Here is a 6644-nt window from a genome sequence, read left to right as displayed (position 1 = left end):
ATATGCTTGAATATACACAGAGGAGAATCCATTCCAGGAGATACTTGCACATCTAGATTTTCACTTACAAATATTAGGACCTACGAAGTATATAAAGGGATTCAACAAGGAGTGGTACAATTTCTTTTCACTTGAGTACCTTAATTACATAAAGTTAAATCATGTAAAGTAAATAGTTAGAAAAAAAGACCATTTCAAGATGATATGTATTTTTTCCTGCTTGCATTTGCACATTTACCAAGTAGACAACAATTTTAAAGGTTATATAGAATTCAAAAGCAGGACAATCATATGGCCTATTTATTAATTTGTTTTAAATTATTTTAACATAAAAGGACTAAAATGACCTTAAACTATAAGATTTGGTACAATATTTCCCTCCATCCACCTTTAGGCCATTAGACATAAGGGTATTTTGGGGCCAAAATGTAAATGGAGGATAGTTTTGTACCAACTCAAATAGTTGAAGTGAATTTTAGGCCTTTATCCATTTATAGTTTGATAGATGATGCTCCTGATTAGAATTTAGTGGAGGTGATTCTTGGAACATATGATCGTCCATGAATGCTATTTGCAATAAATGACCTCGTTCTCCCAGTTGCTCTTAATGTATTTAATATAGTTGCCTATAAAGCTTAATGTCTTACATGCTATATGACCTTCAAAATTCTTATCTAGTTGGTAAATGTAAAAATACAAGCGGTAACAAATATCTTTTGTTTTTAATCTTGAAACGGTTTCTTATTTTTAGCCATTTGCTTCACCTGATTAAACTTTATATATTCAAGATACTCAAATGAAAAGAAATTGTAGCACTCCTTGTTAAATTTGTGCATATGCTTTAGAGGTCTTAATATTTGGAGGAAGAGAACATCGAGACACGCAAGTATCTCCTGCAATGGATGCTCTTTTATGAATATTCAAGTATGTTGCTAGATTAAATGATACTTATCCAAAAGAAGTAGGTGCTGGTGTTGAATTTTGGTGTTTGAGGTTACTGGTGGCGTCATCACAATCTATTCACTTGATTGGGAAGCACGATTTTACAATTAAATCAATCGAGGTAAGACTTGGTGTCTCCTTGTGCGTGCTACTTAAGGGGAGCTTTTTGTCTTACCGGTTTGTTTGCTTTACCATCAAGCGTTATTGACTTATACTTGCTAAGCTTTTCAAGTTATACTGATAACTTATAATGCTACAATGATAAAGCAAACAAACAAGTTATATGGAAAGCTCATCACCATATAATACTCGCATGGAGGCACCATATCGTTCTTGGATTGATTTGATTGTTGAACCATTCTTCCCAAGAATCCTTTCCCAACTCAACACCGGTCCAACCCATATGTCATGCCCCCAAGTCCCATTGAGACGGATAGATACTCGATGCCCTAAAAGCTCGAGAGAACCAACTTATAACTCTTGCTTATCATACATGCAACAATGAAGTTATAAATCTTTAATGAGTATAAGTAAAATACCCTAATAAAATACCAACATAGATAGGCCCAAAATAGATATACTTGATTGGCCGTTGAGGCATTAATTACTAGAAAACAAGACATAATCACGCTTTACTTTGACATTAGTCTACAAAGCCTCTAAAAGATAGACACTTAGATAAGGTCGGGATATGACCCCATCATACCCTTAACTACAATAAAATATCAAATATATGTTACAGACTCGATGAGCCCCGAATCAACATGGAGCTCACCAAAGGTAACTAAGTATCATGTGCTTATCTTGGACATATTTTATTATCTTGAGTACCTGTACTTGCAGCATGAAACACAGCATCCCTATGATGGAAGTCAGTACAAAAGAATGTACTTAATATGTAAAGCAAAAAGTATTCATAGGTAAAACAAGAGCTCAAGTGAAATTATGTATCAATTTATAAATGCATAAATAAGGATGAAAGACCACCTTTGCTTACTCTTCTGGGGTATTGAGTATATTACATTCTTAGCTTTACTTTACTCTTCCTTTCTTTATAAACTTTGTAGAATTTGATACGATGACCAACTAATCAGTGGTATAAGAGGATGACCCATGCTAGGCATTTTAACCCCTATGATGTTGTCCTCATACATATACAAATTAGGACCAACCAATGCTAGGTATTATAACCCCTGAGCTGCCACCCGTGTATATATATATATATATATATATATATCAATTGGGATCGATCCATGCTAGGTATTTTTAACCCCTGAGCTACCACCCATAAGTATACAACTTTGCTTTCAGGATCTACCCATGCTAGGCTTTTGGCACCTGAGCTGCCACCCATAATAATACAGATTTGCTTTAAGTCTTGTATTTAATCTTTGAGATTGATCATAATTCTTTTGAGATTTGGAACTATAGACCAGTGATGTAAACATGTGAATAAAAGACTTGAGGCAACAATAATGACATAAGAAACAAATGTAACATCAATGTAGTAATACGTTGGAATTTATATGACACAATGAATCTTATTGAGCTAAAACATATTCATAAATGGGCCATGAAGATACAACAAGTGAGAACATGAGGACATGTAGAAAATGAGTCATTAAGTGGTATACAAATGAGCAAGTGATTCTATTAGCACATGGTTCATGTAAAACACATTTGGACATCTCAAATGAAGGCATATATGCATTTCAAATAGAGACTACAACTCCTCAAATGGAGAGGAAAGGAGTGTATATGATGATACGATAGCTATACACTTAATAGACGATATCAAATGCAAGGGTGCATAAACATGTGAACTAATGAAGCATAGGGCAGGTTGCAAATAAGGGTTTCACATTCCAAGTAAGGACATATAAAATGAATAATAGACATAATGTATATCTTCATAAAAATAATTTTAACATGTATAATGTAGGATCTTATTGACTCAATGATCCTCATTTGACTTGGTGGATAACTCATGAAATTTACTGCTTAGAGTACCTTTTTCATAATAATACTTGAAAGTATAAACACGCCAATATTGGAGAATGAACACACATAGAAGTAGCTTGACACATTATTGAAACCATGGATGGTATAAGGAATATTATTAACATTGGAGATTGTACACCCTCACATTGTATCTTTTAACAAGAGGATCACTTAGAGATCTCACTTGGTCGGTACAAAGAATATAGGACTTATGCCATAAAATATGGAATCAAATTGCTTTACATACCTTGTCTCCCGACCAATACTATGTGGTACCATGAATCAGCCTTCCCTTTGAGGCGTTAATCTACATTAATGGCAAGTAATAGAGCTAATATTAACAACTAATAAACAAGGTTGGATCACTTCGATTTACCAAAACAGTAGCCGGGCAGCAAGCTCGTAATCCCTTTACTAATGGGTGATCTTTTCACACATTCCTTTATCACCATGTTTACACAATTTATGACTTTCCCATGAGGTCATCCGACACTACCTACGATTTACAATATCCGAAACAGTAAATACACACATAATGGGCAGCACGTCCGCACAACTCACAATTCAAATGGTGTATCTTCGTTTCTTCCCTATAAAATTTCACATGACTCTCTCTTAAGGCTAGACAATATTATAAATTATAATCTAAAAAATATATAGATTACATCACAATCGGGTCAATAGGTCAAGTAATGGACCACTACGACGTTATGTCGAACACCTAGCAAGCATAAAGCTCAACAACTTTTCATAAATGGTGTTTCACCACCCAACAACCCCATACTTACAAACAACACTCTCACTACCATATATAGGAATAAAACCATGTCCCTTACCACTAATAAGCCCAACCATCCACGTATTACTTCCCCAAACTTCACCACATATAGACTGCCCCAAACCTTTCTAAAATAGTCAATAAAACTTTGACTCAAGGCTTCCGATCATTTTTTCGTGAATTTGTAGTTAAACACATACAAAAATATCACCCAATATGATATGATATATATATATATATATAGTGAGACAAAATGGGACAGTAACCTTACCTCAAATTCTGGAAAATTGTTCTCTTAACTTGTACTCCTTCAAGAGTATTAATTTCCATTCACACTTGAACAAAATAAGAACAGAAACTCTTTTAATAACAAAGAAAACATGGGCAGACAACTTAGGGAAAGGCATGCCCCATATTTAATCATGAAAACATGAAATCTCATGGAACACTCAAGCTAAACCATAAGGTTTCTACTTACCTTGGCTGGAAATTAGGAGGATTTCTTCAAGAACCCATGGAGTATTTTTGAGGTGGTTGTGATAATCATTGAGAGAAAGAGAGAGTGTTGGAGATAAATTCATTTTTTTCTATGTAAGAATAAAGAGATAAATGAGCCAAATATGACTCTATAGTTGTTGGCGCTCCCCCCGCCTCTATCCTCTTCATTTTTTGACACAATTTGCCAAGTAGGTAATCCACCTACTGGCCATTTTGAAGCTGCTCAAATGTCAAACTCGGTGATGCACCTACTTCTTCTTATTAAATCTAGTTAGCTATGGAAGGTGATGTAGTTACTTGCTCTTATTAAGTTGGTCAAAAATTCTGATACACCTACTTGTCACCTATTAGCTTAATTTAGTCAAGCAAGCACCTCATTTATTTTATGTCATTTTCCAAATTCTAATCCTTTAACTTAAATTTAACACTCAACTCTAAACTTTAAGCTTAATAACTACTTTACTTCTCGAGTTTAAATACTTTCATTAGTATTAACTTAGTTGTATACATGTCAAAATGTACGGGGTGTTACATCATCCCCTCGTTGGATCATTCATCCTCGAATGAGGGGTATAGCTCAAAATAATGTCAACTCTAGCATATCTCTAAAAAGGTTTTCAAAATTTCCTTTGCAAATGAGACTATTCAAAACATTACAACCGACTATATACACATTTATAAGCCTCACACGACATTTAAACAACTGAAACAAACTAAATAGTCAAATAAAAAGTAAGGCTCCTTTTACGACATATTTTCAGGTGAAACAATTCTATATGGTATGACTTGCCTTTATATCTTTTTGTTTATACACTAGCTTGATGTGGAACTTTTGGAATATGCAGTCCAAAGTATGAACTACACATTTGAACTTATGACGCATGGCTAAAATATCAAATGAATTGATGTTAACAAGTAATTAGGTGATCCTATTAACAATTGAATAGATGCATGTGAACCTTATTATTAGGTAAGGAAGACAAATGATGTCAACATCTCATGAAATTTTTAGAACAATATGGATTTTTGAACTTTGTAGAGTTCTTCAATTCTCAAGTGGCCCTGTTAATCTCTTTGACTCCTACACCGCACTCTAACAGAGACTAAATTCTTAACTATGAACTTTATAATATATTAGTGAAAGGATAGACATTAGAACTTTCTCTAGTGACAAGTGTTTTATGACTTCAATACTACAATAAGTTAGGAGTCCCCTAAATGTTAATACTTAAAGACTGTGAAATACTAGGTTTACGAGATATAACTCTGGAGGTAGCTCTACCTTATGCCTTTGGTCAGTTCTCTGTATGTTAAGGACCAACGGATAAAGGGCACAACTTTCTTTCTGCCCAAATCTCATAAAACTTGTAATAGGTGTACTTTTTAAAAACACACGATTGCCAATGCAATACTCTATCTTTAGTTCCTCGCATCTTGATAGGGCACCATGTTTAGCCATCCATTTATATGGACAAATAAGCTACCGGGTATATAATGTAAACAATTAGGCTATGAGCCATGTGACATATATAGTCTATGAAGCATATATAATATGTATACAAGTGACTTATGGTACTTGTGATTCATGAGCTAGTAATTTATAATGTCTATAACATATGAAACATTAATATATGATCCTTATAAAATATGAACAAGTGATTTGTAGCACGTACTTGGTGAACTAGAGCAAGGTCGTATGAAAAAAATAAAAAAAGCAAGAGCTTTATGAAGAAAATAACACCTACGTGCAAGTATTCCAAGAAATATGTAACAAATGGGAAAATAATCCATAATAAGACATAGGACATGTAACATGTACAACTATATAAGCAACTAGAGCCTTTGCAAACAAAGAGACATCATATAGAAAGATTCTATCAAATCTTAAGTGCAAGGACACTACTGCTAATTCTAATTAATGGATGGTGCAGTTCTACTTGTGTTTCTTTACTCATCATAAAGCATATGCAATTGTTCCCATGCCATCTTCTAGCGCTGACAATTCTTCTAATCGGTATCCCAACTATCAGTATTGGCTCCTTTCTAATTTAAAAATAATCTAATGTAAGAAACCATCATTATTTCATACAAATGATGCAAATATATTTAAGGGAACCACACAAGGTAAAATATATCTTTTATAGAAGTGACCTTTCGATTGCACTCTCTGTTCTTGTAGGTACTAACACTAAACACCAAAAATCAAATCAATAAAAAATGACTTTTGTCTGTAATAAAAAAAATTGAAAAGTTTTTCCGAGAATATTTTTGGGTATGCCATTGCAACAGGTTAAAATTAAAGAATCGATATCTCTTTCTTACGTCAATACTTAATAAACATCATCTATAATAAGGGCATGATCTATTCAATGTTTCTACTAATAATCACATATGTTGCCTTTTTATACTACCCAAGACTTTACTA

This window comes from Solanum verrucosum, unplaced genomic scaffold (genome assembly GCF_900185275.1).
Source record: "Solanum verrucosum unplaced genomic scaffold, falcon-dt-bn FXZP01000194.1, whole genome shotgun sequence".
NCBI lineage: Eukaryota > Viridiplantae > Streptophyta > Magnoliopsida > Solanales > Solanaceae > Solanum > Solanum verrucosum.
Note: the sequence above shows the minus strand (reverse complement) of the source record.